Here is a 14,506-nt window from a genome sequence, read left to right on the forward strand (position 1 = left end):
AGAGACATGTCCCCACCTGAGCTCAGATAAGGTACCAGCTCATTGATCAAGAACGTACTTTGTTGCCGAGGGAAGGATACTCTACTCAGAATAATGAAATTAATTTTAATCCTCATGATTTGGTCATGAGGGGGCTTTGATCTCTCGTTAGTTAGATTTGCAATTATTATTTTTCCAGACAGACTGGTGCTATACAAGTGAGACAGGCTGGAAACACAGCTGTGCTTGGAGGAGCTGTGCTACATACAGTCTGGGGATGTATGTGCATAGCAAAAATGAAATCTCGGTGTTTGAGTGGGGTTCTGGGGGACTGAAAAAATAGCACCACAGCGTGATAGTGGCTTTAAGTTCATTTTCGCTGCGTGGAGGCAGAATCCTGCTGTGCCCATTCCAGTCAGGTGTTTGTCTAATTGGTCCTTTATAACTTAGATTTTACAGCTTCCCTTAGCAGCCAGGTTCACTGATGAAGTATTCTTCCTTAGGAATCTTCTCCAATCTTTAATTTAAACCTTTACTTCATGTGGAGCCAGCCCCTTTCCTTCCCTCTTTGTTGACCAGGACAATATTTCCGAAGCACCTCCTCTGCAAACTTTTTGAGTATTAGAAGACTATTACCATAGCTTTTTATTTCAGTACTTTATATATACATTCACCACTTCCTGTTTCTTCCTTATAAAAAATGAAAATTTTAGTACCTCTTTATAATGCCTGCTGCTCGCCTGGAAACGGATCTGCTTGAGCCCTTTCTGTCCCTCTCACACTGACTAAATGCCTTTCAGGATGAACGCTTCTCTGAAATGGGCAGCAGAAGCTTGCTCAGTCAATAAAGGGGGTGTCACGGTGCTTTAATGAATGTTGCTAAACTGTTTAGACATCCTGGGATAAAAGCCACTAGAGGAATTTCAAGTAGTCAGAGTACGAGCAAGCCTAACTGCAAATACAAGCTGTTGAGAAATATCAGTATTATCTGTACTAGCCATGCATTAATACAACTGCTTATAGAAAAAAAAATCGGCCTGTAGCAGGCTTACCTTATTACTCTATCTCCAAGTCTGCCTGTTGGGAGCATGGTCCTGACCTCTATGGGGCATCTCTATGGGGCTGATAACCAGTTTGCCTTTAAAAAACACTCTGGACCAAACAACTCAGGCCTGTTTATATGAAAGAAAATCTGTGCTTTTGAGAAGGCAGAGACTGCCCTCTTATCATCAGGAAATAACCTTTAGGGTTTTAGCAAATAAAGACAAGGAAGAGTGTTTTTATCTGGATTGTTATTGCCTGAAGCATAAAAATAGACTTAGGTCTGGTTGCAGAAATAAAATATATGACAGACTCAGAATGGGGTGAGAACACAGCAAGAAAACTTTAAAATTTGTGATTAGAGAAGCCAATTTGCTTATCTCATCCAAATACCACTTATAATCAGCATTTTCACCTCATCTGCTACCTCTTACCTTTTGTTTCCAAATAATGCTGGAGGCTTGGTTCTGGGGTAGCGCTCTTTGACATCAGCAACGTCTCTGCCTTTCTGCCATTTGACAAAAGCTCCTTTTCAGTGATGCAGAAAATTAATTAGGGCATTATATTTCCTTTGTATGTAGGCCTATATTCTGTTTCTATGTCTGCAAACATGTTAATTCTGTGAGTGAATAAAACCAAAATCAGAGTCCTTCTGCATGATTTCTGAAGTTGATAGCAAAAACAACCATGAAGAACTCCATCTAGAGAAGCTGTTTTAACACTGGGGAAAAAAAAATCTTTGCACCAATTAGAGAGATTACAGTGCTCAAAATGATGCAGAGAACTAAATAATCAGGCAGATATACTAACCTGATGTCACTTAATCAGACGAGGAAGGAGTATTCTGGAGTGAATGAAAAATAGCCTGTGGGATGCACATTGGCTCATGGCTGAATTTCCTTTTATTCCCATATTCACTTCTTCTGGGGCATTCCCTCCAGCCTCTGCTCATCAGTATCTTGAGCATGCATAAATACCTCCTGCGCTGGGTGGCAGGGGCTCTTGGTGGTGCATTGCTGAGCTGTTTGGCTGGGCCAGTGGCCATGAGCACCAAGGAGGCTGTGGCTGCCTGGGCTCATCGGTCTTGGGTATCGGCGCTCACCTCAGCTCTTCTGCTGGCGCACCCTAGTGAAATATTAAAATGTCAGTAGGGAAGATGTAGATTCCTGTTTTCAGCTTCACACACTACAAATCTCTGCAGGGCATGTCATGGGAAAACAGACATGTCGCTAAAGATACAGAAAGAAAGACTTCCAAAAAAGAGATTAGTAATAGAGAAGCCGCAGTATCACTGCTCCTCAGAAGCTGGTCCTCAGCAGGGCTTTGGAAATATTAGCCATGGTAAGGTTTTTTTAGAAGTCACAGATTTCACCTTTGTGATACTCATACTCTGCTACTGAAAATAGTTGTTTCCACCCATAGCTAATAAATATATGTTTGAATGCAAGTTGATCTAATGTGAATTCATGCTCAACTGTGCGTGTGATGTTTGGATGTAAACATCCTTTTCACATTGTACACCACCACTCTGCTGCTCCCGTGTCTTTCCTCAGCCTTAGTTATGTATCTCTATGGTATTTTCATCTCAGCTGTCATTTGATAGCTTAAAATGCCTGCACTAAAATCCACTGTCTTTAAATTGGGCTGAAGATGTCAAAGTGTATCTATATATAGTCCAGTTAAATTTCTTCGAATAAGCTAACATACTCCAAAATGGCAGCTTTTTTCCTAAAAAGGCCCAAAGGTTTTCTGCCATGTATTGCAGGCAACATTAAAGGAAAGAAAAAAGGGAAAGAAAAAAAAAAGGAAAAAAAGAAAAAAAAAAAAAAGCCAGCCCCAAGCCTTGCCCACCTGGGGATCTTCTGTGGGCTCTTGCCTGGGATTTGTTTCATCCCTGCATCAGGTCACAAGGTCTGCATTGCAACCAGCGCCAGGTAGAGCACAAAAGAAAAGTGCATCCCTGGTCGGAAGTCCACCACAGAGCCCCTTTCTTTTTTAATGCCAAATGTGTGCTGAATTCTCCTGGATCATTTTAGCCATTGCTTTATCCTTTTCTGCTTGAAGACAAGGAACAAATCTCAGCCCATTGGAAGCATAACAGCTGCAATGACTTCAATAGAGTGATGAGTATTTGTTCCAGCAGGAAGTCTTACCCCCAAAAAATCTCTCCTATCTGTAAGATCACATTTGCTGCTAAACAGGCTATTCCCTGACACATTATGTTGATGTGGTGGCATGTTTTTAGCAAGCACAATTCAGTAATTTATCAACAGCCCCATGGTGACAGCGATGCCCATAGTCCCTAACTCAGCCTCATATTGCATCTAGTAATTCTTACCGTGCTTTGAAGTCCTCCATTGGTAGTTTTGCTTAGTGGCCGTAGAATGAACAGATTTGTTAAGCTCCGTAAATTAGAACTGATATCTGCAAAGGGCAAAATACCAGTAAGGGAGGAATCTTTCCAGGGACAGCTTAATCTACAAAAGGCTTACAGTAGTGTGGGTAGTGCCCTGAACCATTGCATTCTCCTAAATAAGAAAAAAACTGGTGGTGGACAAACACGAACATTTTCGCTATGTCTTTATAATCATGTTATTGATTATCTCTCTTAAAAAAAAAAAGCCAGAAAAAAGCCATACTATGGTAATGGAGGAGCAAGTGAAGCAGCATTGTTGAAACTTTAAAATGTATTTATTTATTATTACTTTTCCCTTAGGGGTGAAAGCTTTCTGTTCAACGGGACGATCCCTACCAAATTGCCTTGGGCTTCAGCTCCCCTTGTACTTTCCGTTACCTGTTCCCACCAGGCCCTGGCCAAAACAGGCCTTCTCCCCATTTTGTGCAAGGGTGGATTATGCAGCGGGGATATGAACCGACAGCAAAAATGCATTTCTGTGCAGTAAACACAGCCTGCAGCCACCAGTTTCTCAGCATTGGATAGCAATTATTTCTGTGTAAGAGGCAGTCACCCAATGACCCTCTCCTTCAGCATGCAACGCTTTTGCTGTCAAGTGTTAATCCCTTTGTTAGCTACTCAGCTGCACATTCATTTAGGAGGGCTAATGACTTACGCTGGTCTTTCTCTGCATGATTTCAACAGACATGTAATTAGAGGTGACTGGCGTCTTCAGAGGTACGGCAACCACAAAAGCTGGGGCAAAGTCAAAGTATTTGCCTAAGCTCACCATCAGCTACTTCAGTGAATGAAACCATGTGGCTGGCAGCACGCAGAGGAAAATGCTGTAGAAAAGGAGAAGTCTTTTTTAAAAAGGGGGCAGGGAAAGGAAAAGACAAAGGGAAAAAAGGAAAGGGGAAAAAACAGAAACGGAAAAGGAAAAGAAAGAAGTGGGTGGCTGGACACTCAGGAAGCTCAGTGATGAAAAGGAACCTGTTTCAAAATGTGTTTTGTCGGGGTGCTAGAGAGCACACTGTAAGATAAATGCCAGCGAGGAGCCTGGTCTCACACAGATTGAAAAAGTATCGAAAGGTGAAAAGCTTTGTTTTAAAGTGCTGGAGAGCCTTAATCATTAGCAGAATAACCGTGAGACCTGGAAAGCAAGAAAAAAATGTGTTTTGAAGGTGAGCTGAAGAACTTTTCATGTGCCTTAGCACTGGTTTAGAGATTTTTTTTTTTTTTTTTTTTTTTTTTATGAAAGCTGTCATTGTCTGCAGCACCTCAAGAAATATCCTGCAGCTCTTACAGCGTGTGAAAGCATCCTTTTGAAGTCCAAGTGCATTTCTGTGTGTGTATTAACATCACAGGATTAAGCAGTAAAGTGTAATAGGGAGCCATAGTCCTGATGGATTTGAGATGACCAAAAACATACAAAACCAAGCCTCTCAGTTCTGATGTCTGTACATGGACAAAGCACAGAGACGACTCTGTTTTGCTCTATGTCGCTCCCTTGCCCTGATGGTCTTTGGAGCTGAGGCCGGATCCCAGCAAGGCGAGCTGGCTGCTGCTGTTGCTACTGGCACTGCAGCAGCACTCTGGGGAGCTCCTGCAATGGGCTTAAAGCTCCCTTCCAGCAGAAGCCTAGTTTCTCTTACCTCCCATTGCTGCACATTGTTTTCTGCTTTCCCTTATTTGTCACTTTTTTTTTTTTTAAAGGTCCTCCTGTGTTCTTCATCGCCCCACCCCTGGCTTCACTGGGCACCGCATGGCCATGGTGGGGCTGCAGGCTGCTGCATCGCCTCCCTGTGTCGTGACAGCAGCAGGACTTTTGTCTTTTCACCTTTTTGGAGCTTGGTGTCTCTTTTCTTCATACAGATTATGGAAACGTGCATTAGTGGCTGGTGCTGTATTTGCATTAAGTAACATTGACGTCGGTTCCCTCAGTTACAGAGGAGCCAAGCAGAGTGATAATTTTATGAATTAAAATAATGCCCCTATACACCTTCACTAGCACTTTGAATTCAGGAGCATAATTTCATCAAAAAAGACAGGATAAATCAATAATTAATAAATAATTGCTTTAGACTGCTTTTCAGTCTGGGTTTATGATTTAATATCTCTCAGGCAGTTGTCTGATACAATTACTAACATAATTTCATGCTTAAGGAAATACAAGCGAAGCGACTGAATGGAAGGCTCCAAAGAAATCTATCATTTGCCCTCCCAACCCTTCCAACTTGCCTGCATGCTTTCATCTAGCTATTTTATTTGAAACGTAGCTTGTGTTCTGGAAAGATCTGATCTGAGGACTGCAAGCAGCAGAGGACCCATCCCAGCCATTAGGAAGAAGGTCTGATGGTGACTGGCCACCATGACGTGAACTGAGGGTCTTAGCACTCATACGAGGCCATTTTATTTCTCCTGCTTTTCTTCCCCTTTAGAAGACTGCGGAACAGACGCAGACACAGAGCAACTCAAACAGCCTCAGATGAGCTGACACACTTTGGGTTTCCATCTCCCCAGCCCGCTCTTTGTAAGACTTTTTTTCTTGCATGAGCACAGTGCAGCCTACACAACAGCTGAAGCCCATTGGAGCTGCAACGCGAGCACGCAGCCACGAACGTCGCTAGTTTCCCTGCAGCCTACTTCCCATCACGCCAGCAGGGACAGACCGTTTTGTGGCTGGCAACCCTGGGTAACATGACTATGGGCTGCCGATGAGGCTGTTTGATTTTGAATGATTTGCAATCTTCTGGTAATCAAACACAGTAAATATGTATCTCTGGTTATTTATTTGATCATCTTTATCACTAGTGGTACTACTCACCTTTTGAATTATAACAGTAATGTCTCTCCTACCTTGACTAGCTGGCTAGCACTGCCCAGTGGTGTCATTGTGAAAAACCCTGCATGCAATTGCTTGCCTCACAGCTACAAATAGGTACAGCCAGCTGAAACACTAACGTACTCGCTCACTATTTTCACCTCCAAGACCCTCAGTGGTGCCCAACCTCACTGTGTGCCTCCAGAGTGGGAGGGGGAAGGCGCATTAATCCCATCTGATTTTAGCTGTAACAATCTTCATGAGAAAAAAAGAAAAAATCCACCAAACTCAGTAAAGCTTGCTGTGCCCTGGGCCTCTACAGTAAACACGTATATAGTTTTTGCTGTGGTTTGGATGTAATTGAATTGCCAGTTCTTGGCAGCAGTGCACACTTGCTGAATGGTTCACACAACCTGAAACCAAGCAGCTTTGCTTGGTTCAGGTTTAATCATGAATGGTTCACAGCCTCAGTAATGACTCATATTCACTAACTATCCCTTATATGAGATGTGACAAAAGTGTATTTCAGATACACGAAGCATAATTATTTAATGATGAAGTAAACTTGATTAAGAAGCCTTTAAGCTATTAGGCTCTTGGTAGGGTATTTTGCAGTCACTGAATAAATGAACATAATTTAATTCTTAAAAGCTATACAGCTCCTGCTGGCTCTGAAAATGATATGTAGCTAACAAGTTAGGTTTTTTCCTATTATAGAATTCTGTATGCTACAACAAAGAGCATACAGAATTCAATGTATTGCCAGGGAAAACTATTCTTAGTGACTACCCAGGCTAAAAATGATAGAACTCACATATCCAGTAACAATCATGAACCTGACAAATCAAGCTTGTAAGCCTGTGGTGTGATCTGAAAACCTAACAAGCCTCCAAGAAGGATCTCTGGTTTAAAAATACTTTCTTTCTGGATTCTCTTTCTTTTTTTTTTTTTTTTTTTCATGAGATGTGCAAGACAGAACAGCATGAGACCAGCAGGCGAACGGCTGTGCCATTGAAGGAATATATTTCTATATTATGTAGCTGTGTTCCAATTATGAAATTGATCCATGGATAAAAATCCCTTAAGGGTGGCTATTAATGAGATTGCCTGCTCTGAGTGCATCCAGTAATAAGATTAGGTATGCATTTATCCTGAGCACAGATAAACCAATGACGAGTTTGTGCCAAGATAAGACAGTTTTGAAAGGTAATTAAACATGGGACATAATGTGCGTGCATATGGCTGTGGGAGGTTGCAGGATGGAAAGTCTCAGTTTTCATCTGCAGAAGTGCTTCTAAGTGTAACAGGTAGGAAAAAAACAGGCTTTTCACAGCGGTGAGATCAAACTTGAGCTTAAAAATCAAAATATTTGAATTGGGATTTTACGAATCAGCTTTAGGAAATATGCAGGGCCTCTTTGGCTTTTCCTCCACTTAGAGCAAGCTTGAGAGCACCCCTGCCAACTACCAGCTGCCCGGCGAGCCAGGACTCCATGCCACACTCTTAGCACGCTGTTGCTGCTACGTTCTGCAGCGCCCGAGCAGCGTCCGGGCTCCTCCGCAGCCTCCTGCGCTGCCTGCCTGAGGCAAGCCAGATGGGTGCTCTGAGAAAACAGATCTTAAGTATTTCCTGCAAGATTTGCTGTAGGAATACCAGCGCCACAGTCACGGCATTACACGTGGATCACAAAAGCTTGTACCAGGGATTTAACCTGGGGGCTGAGGTGGCACTGGTGGGGTGGCCACAGCAGCACAGAGCTCGGCACATGCAGACATGCACATAAAGGCCAGGGCTCTCAGCAAGAGCATTTCTGTCCCAACCTTATGGCCACTCTAACAGCTTGGTTACTCGTCACGCTCTGGCAAGACAGCTGAAAGACCTCCTGAAACCCTGTCTTTTTACAACACTAGGACAATGTTTCTCCTTACAATGCTGTCATTATTTCTTCTCTTGCTCCTGATGCTTTTTGGTTGTAGCATCTCCAATAACTGGTGCAGTTTCCTGCAGGTTGCAGAAAAGCCAGCATCCCTCCCCGAGCAGAATTCACACCTGCACATAAACAACTCAAGCTCGGATCAATTTCTGAATTACCAGGCTGATTAAGTGGACCTTAAAACCCTGCCTCTGCTTGCCACACTTCGTGTATCTGAACCAGAGCCAATTAGCCAGAGCCTCTGCCTGTGCGGCTCAACCCCCTGGGCATTGCTCTGGACATTACAAGGCATCGGGTAAAAATGTGGAGAGGGAAGACAATTATAACCTATTTTAGAGTGGTCTCTGGGGAGATAATGGACAATGACTGGACTATAAAGGTTGGGAATGAAGGTTGGTACCGGTATGATTTGTGCTCACTTCATTTCTGCCCAGTCAGCTCGAGGTTGCTCTGCAAGCACAGAGAGCAGCCCAGAGGCTCCCGTAAAGCACATCAGGTGCCAAAGCCTTTAAGCAGCACTGTACGAAGAGAACAGGGAGTGCTTCTAACAATGTTTCGGGATATTTGGAAGAACCCTTAATAATAAGAGTAACAATAGTTCTTCATGATAGAGTATTTTTAAAAGTACATGCTTCAAAAATATTGGCATTTCAGTGGTGTGTGAAAATAAAGGCAATTAAGTTGTGTAGGAAATTCCCTTTCCTCATTTTCTAAAACATGAAAACCTCATATTCAACTGTAGCATCAAACATTCCACTTTCTTAAATTAAATTACTTTAAAAATGTGGATATTTGACATTTCATCTAGGTGTGCTTGAACTGAATAAATAGGCTCTTGCTATGTATTCACAGGCCTCAGTGGGATGGCTGTGAGGTTTTTAAATATCCACTAAATCAGTATTCTATCCACTACATGGCAAGCATAGAAACTGCAGGTAGAAAATGTGACTGAGGAACTCTCAAATGTAGCTGTGTGCTTTTAGGAGCCTTTTGGTAAGAAGTTACAAAAAACATATGGTCTCTATTAATAAATATAGTTAGCATTTTTCTTCCTAATTTATTCACAGGTAATTATTTGCTTAACTAGCTCAAAGTGGGCCAGAATCCAGTTCTTATCTGCTGTGGAAAGCTGTTACATTTCCCTCTCTGTCAAGTAAAACAACAGGAGACTTTCGCTGGCCCATCTCATTGGAGAGAAGCTGTGCATATGGCCAAGCAAAGCTGCCCTACTCCTTCTCACTCAAAAATAATTCAGAGGCCTGCCTGTCCATTAAAAACCTTATTAAAAAGTACCAATAAACTAAGTCATTCTGGGAAAAAAAAAGAAAAAAAAAAAAAGAAAAAAAAAAAAAGAAGAAATAATGGTTTAGCTGCTCCTCCCATTAGGCTGCTTGCGCCCTGCCAGGACAGCTGGTTCTTCTAAGGCTGCCTTTTGTGTCACACATGGACAAGCTCAGTGCTCAGCAGTGGCATAAATTCTCCTAATCAATACTCTGAAGCATCAATTTTGTCTTGCTTCTGGGGTGCTGTATTCAAAAAAATAAAAACAAAAATCTCACTCCTAAATTAGCAACAGAGATTTACTGGTTGGCTGCAAGACGTCTGGGCTCTTTCTGAAAACCCTGACACTTTTCTTTTTATGTCCTTCCTTCTCTGCCCCCTCCAGTAATCAGGATCCCAAAGTGTGTTTTCTGATGAGGATTAAGCCATGACCTGTGTATGATTGCAGGAAATAAGCCTTTAAAATATGCCTAAGTGCTCTGCTTGTTTGAAGTTACTGATCCTTAAAATAGATGTCTGAAAAATGTGTAATTTCAAATGTTTCTGCAGATATTGTTCCAGTATATGTAACAAGGAGACACATCAAGCCAAGTTACATCAGTTATGCTTCATTATATCATGAACTGAGCTAAATGAATCAAAATATACAGTAATACTTCAAGTGCAAATGGAAGCCTTGTACAGTTTCTTTCCCTAGATACTACTTAGAGAGCATTAAAATACCAAGTGGGGTGGGGGGGCAGCATTTTAGCTACTTGCCAGAAATCTTCTCACCATACAAAGTATTTCATGTATTGTGAGAAAGGATGAATAATTGCTCCCTGTTCATTTTCTTGATATCAGTCATTATTTGACAACCTACCAGGATATCCTCAGCCACCAAATTTAATGACATCGGTTCAGCTCACCTTGTATGGACCAGTTCTGCCTTCCAGCTCCCCCTTGTTTGCCTGCTCTCCAGAATTTCTTGATCACAAATGGGGGGTTGCAAGCTGGTACACCGCAGATTGATTTAACTGAAATTAAGAATTGCCATTGTTTTGTGCTTTGGCACTTTCTGCTTTATTCCTAGCATGGGGCCCCTGGTTGATGGCCGCTGAGCTTCAAGTCACTTTTGTGAGAATGATGCACAGTGACTCCAAGCTCTGTTCCCTAAATAGGTTTAGGTTTCTATAGTGAGGCTGTATACACCAAAAACCAGCAGAACCAGCACAGAAACACAGGGCAGAGAGCTGTTTCTTCCTCTCTTGTGGCTCAGTGCATGGAGAAGTTGTGGGAAGCTCTAGAAACTGGGGAGAATAGTGAGAGACTGACACTTCTCATGGAAACTGAGTTTCCGCTTGTTTTGTGACCTCTTTGCTCAGAGATGTGGGAAAAGATATTTTTTTTTTCTTTTCTTTTTCAAGGACCTTTTCCCCTGTTGAGGTATTTGTCATCAAGTGCCACCAATGAAAGAGCTATTGCTTTAGGAATCCTAAGGGACTCTGCCATTTATAGGCTGCTGCCCGCTTGCTCACCTTATGGTGAAGCTCTTTCATATGTATTGAGTATACAGATAGTAGTGGTAGAGTAGTATTGCTCCCTCCTCATTAGTCTCTCGAGGCAGAGCATCAGTTTGTCCTACTTAATGCTACTTTAACCCTAACCAAGCCACAGAATCACAGAACACCCCGAGTTGGACGGGACCCACAAGGATCACTCAGGCAAGATAAGTTCAAAGTTTCGCCTTTCCTGAAGCGCTCAGCCCTCTCATGCCTGTGTGCATACAAGCTCATGAGAAAAACATTTCAGGCTTTTCCACAGCAATGATCAAAGCAAATCACAAATGCAATGGACTTCAAAGAAAAGGGCAATGGTCCAGGCCTCGCTCTGAGGCAGTGTGCACAGAACCGGCGGCTACACCGCCCCAGGGAGAGGAGAGGAGAAGAGCTCTGCCACAGACGGGTTTGTATTTGGTCTCATCTACTGGCAAAGAATGGTCATAGCCATGAGAAGCCACAGCTACAGTCTGCTACGGGCCACCTCAGAGCCCCACAGCAGTAGTTCAGATGCTGCACACTATTTATTTGCAATGTTATTTGAATCCACCCTACTAATGTACATCGCTGACAGACGAGAAGAGGATGCACTGCTTGCTCTGAGCCAGCACTGGCAAGCCGGGAGGTGAAAACTCAAGAGTTTCACTTAGGAGAGCTAAAGCCTCCATTTCTGCACATTGTGGTGCCTGCACAATCACGGAGAAATAAATCTTGGTTAAATTTTTGATGAGCCTTCGGCTACTCTAAATAATTAACTAGGACTTCTCTCATTTCAACACGGGCGCAACTTTTCATGTTTCAAATGCTTCCTGCCTTAATCCCAAGGGAATAGCTCAAGTTATTCAGGTCACTTCTTTTATTTATTTATTTGCAGCATCACCAGTCGAAACACATATTGAACCTTCATGCAGGGAAAGGAGAAAGCAGTTTCCTTTTGATCTCACTCCAGGTAAATCCCCGGGGGAGCACGTTCTCGTTTCCAGTAGCTGAATAATAGAGATTGATAGGTTAATCAGTTCCAGTACAATTTATGGAGTAATAGTGTGCGCTCATATCTGAAGTTTTGACATTCCCCGAGTCCAGGATGTTTCAAAGATGACTGTGGGATAGCATAGAATGGTTTTTGAAAGATGGATGCATTAATGAGGATACCCCTGTATCCCCTCATGTAAAACCTGGCAGACTGAGCCCACTTTTGACGTGCTGATTGTATGACAGGGCAAGTACTGAAGTCAGTCCTGTTTCACCACCATGTAACAGCACAGAAATGAGGTCTTAAAAACACTCATTCTGTCCTTTCGTTAAGTGTCAAAAGGAAATCGGATATTGTTTTATGTGGAAACCAGGCTATCTTGAGAGCATATGAAGTGGGCATTAAGTATACTAAATATTGGATTCAGGACTGTAATGAGGGGCTTTGATCTCCTATCATAAGACTCAGATGTGAAAATTGGACTCTGAAAGCAGATTAGTAACATAGCGCCTTCCTAATGACTCCATTCAATTGCTGTTCAAGAAGTCACAAGCTGTGCCTGGAGTCATGTTAAAAAAATAAAAAAGAAAATAACAACAGCCATAAAAAAGCCAGCCTGCAATATGGAATTAGCAGTGTCCAGTCTGCATCTCCAGTTTTCTGCTAAGGAAGGAAGAGACCTGCAGGTGTGGTGGTAAAAAGCTGGCTTCACAGCACACTTCAGCACAGCTCGTTACTTTAGGCACCAAAGCTAGGAAGCTCTTCCAGTCCTCCATGACTTTCTTTTTTCCACAGATGGTACGGACTGTATAAACCTGAGCCATTTAGTTATTTCCCAGGAACCTTGGTTACTGTTGTTCAACAGTTAGCATAACCAAGTTTCTATACACTAATTTGTCCCCTTTTGCAGTGAAGACTCTCGTAACGGCTAGATTTAAAATGCACACTGCCTGAGCAGAAGCCTCCTGAGAAGTGACAGGTTGAGGACAGCGCTCTGCGGGGAGGAGAGCACTTCAGACTGAAGGCAGGTGCTCTCGTGTTCCTGCAGTGAGGCTGGCAGAGCCACGTGGCAGTAAAGCTGGAGACGTACAAGATTTTCTTCAAAAAAACGTCCTTTGATGCTATCAAGTTCTACAGCCAGTTCCACTCAATTGCATACGTGTGGATAGCCACGGGTCAAAATTAATTTCTTTTTTATTTGATGGTGTTGCTGCCAGTATGCATATTTAGCCATAGGTACTGAAAGCATCAACTGTGACCGAGAAGATCAGGAGCAACAGAGCTGGGTATAATAAACTGCTGCAGTCTCAGTCTCAGCAGTTAAGTTTCTTTACTCCAGCTGAGCATCGACCCATTAAAAGCTGAGTCAGAAGCACCAGCTCACAGCAGAGGCACTGAGGCTTTCTTCTTCTGCGAGTACAAACAACCTGGGTCTGAGCCACTCACACACCACACTGCTGCAGACACAGAGGTTGGCACCGACTCCACAGCCTGGCAAAATGCTGCCTTTCTTCTCCGGCAATTCATCTTGACAGCAGCCAGGTGTGTCCACCTTGGTCGGGTGGCCAAGCAGCCTCCCAGTGCTCAGGACCTGAATTTGGCCTCAGGTGCCTGCATTCATTTCGTCCTTGAGTCAGATACATGTGTGCTTGGTCACTGAGGGCATCTGAGACTCCCCTGAGGTCTCCATCTCCCTCATGGAGACAAACTAAATGTATTTGGAAATCTGGCCTTTAATCTGCTTCTGCTGCAATTCTCACTCCTCTTCTTGTTGCCTTTTTGTGTCTAACCTAGTGTAAACATAATCTCCCCTCTGCAGCTGCTCTCTCTCCAGCTATGTACTCGTGGCACGATGGGACCCCCGATGGCATTTAAGAGCCAGTGTAATCCGAAGAAGAAAAACAAACCTCCCTGTTATCTCAGCATCCACGCTATTCAGGCTTTTTCAGCTTAATTTTATACATCCCCACACGATAGTTCACCTACCATTTCTGCAGTCTGAGGCTGATGTAGATTTACTGTATTGTCATACTTTCTATTTCAATGCCTCTTGAGTGTGATTTATTACAATGACAGACCACACTACAGTTTGCAATGCAGGGCTAATTCATTCCCACTTTTTAATACAGTTCCTCACATCATCTCCAGCATTTGGGAGAATATATATTTATTTTAATCACCATGTGCTGAATATATAATAATTTTTTTCCTAGGTGAAACTTCCTTTTAATGGAAGCTGGGTCATGAGAGAGCAATTATTTGAGTTATGTGCACGTTACAGGATAATTTAAAATCAGCTTTCAGGTCAATCTTTTTTAATTATCTATTTTATCAACTGTTTTTGACTAGCCATTTAAATAATTGTGTTTGCCTAATACCTGGAAATGTAATTGCTTTTAGACATCCTTTATTCTGATCTTGGCATCAGTGTCTTTCTCTGCATACTGCGCATGTTTGCACCTGTCTGTATGGTGACAGATTTGTGATGACAGCTTGTATAACTTATTTATAAAATGATAAATTATTTTTGAATTTCTTTAAG

The 14,506-nt window shown here is 42.6% G+C and overlaps 1 long non-coding RNA gene across 2 annotated transcripts in view; it reads right to left on the minus strand.

Annotated features, from left to right (window-relative positions):
• The window catches only part of LOC118174327, a 202,879-nt gene continuing 188,373 nt past the window's right edge, over positions 1–14,506 (minus strand). Inside the window, exons 6-9 of one of the 2 annotated variants that reach the window (XR_004754618.1) lie at positions 4,092–4,260; positions 3,359–3,444; positions 1,831–2,145; positions 1–1,639 (exon numbers count right to left, since the gene is read on the minus strand). This is a non-coding gene — a long non-coding RNA (uncharacterized LOC118174327). Of the gene's footprint in view, positions 2,146–3,358; positions 3,445–4,091; positions 4,261–14,506 lie in introns of both variants that reach the window. The other variant, XR_004754619.1, reaches the window with a different exon arrangement.

Source organism: Oxyura jamaicensis, chromosome 14 (genome assembly GCF_011077185.1).
Source record: "Oxyura jamaicensis isolate SHBP4307 breed ruddy duck chromosome 14, BPBGC_Ojam_1.0, whole genome shotgun sequence".
In the NCBI taxonomy this organism is placed as follows: Eukaryota; Metazoa; Chordata; class Aves; order Anseriformes; family Anatidae; genus Oxyura; species Oxyura jamaicensis.